Below are 747 nucleotides of genomic sequence, written 5' to 3'. Positions count from 1 at the left end.
TGTGTGTGTGTGTGTGTGTGTGTGTGTGTGTGTGTGTTTCTCTGTATGCCTGGGTGTTTGTATTATATTATACTATATTATATTATATTATATTATATTACATTATATTATATTATATATACATACATGTAGGCATGTGTAATGGTGTATCGCATGCATATTAAGCTACGACACGATGAAACCCAACCGGGTACCACATTGTTGCACAAAGACGTTTTTTGCTTCATCTGTATGCGCGCCATGCATGAAATATTAAAATCCCATCAACAATAACGTATGTGCCTACGATAAACGGAGAAATAACTAATAGATACATAAATATAAAGAAATATACAAATTCGATTTGCTCTAGTAACAACCATATTGATACACTAAGCCTTATATCTACATCTTCGCAATGTTTTTCTTTATGGTTTTGCTTCTGAATGCGAGCAACTTTGTTTATCATAAAACTGACAAGCAAATATGCTTTGAGTTGTTGTCAGTATAAATGTTTATGGGACGATCCATTTGGATAACACTGAACACTATAATCATAATCTCGTCGATAAAATATTTTGCCAAAGCACATAACAACCTACACTTCATCCCCAAAATTATATGTTGCACATTTTAGTTGCTGTTCTGCTAAAATTTATCGAAAAAAAAATCCTCACTTTTCAAAATAATGTCGCAGCATTGATTGATTTCCTAACTGAAGGGTATTTGCGTATGTGTGTGTGTGTGTGTGTGTGTGTGTGTGTGTGT

Source organism: Octopus bimaculoides, chromosome 1 (genome assembly GCF_001194135.2).
Source record: "Octopus bimaculoides isolate UCB-OBI-ISO-001 chromosome 1, ASM119413v2, whole genome shotgun sequence".
NCBI lineage: Eukaryota > Metazoa > Mollusca > Cephalopoda > Octopoda > Octopodidae > Octopus > Octopus bimaculoides.
This window is presented reverse-complemented; position numbering follows the sequence as displayed.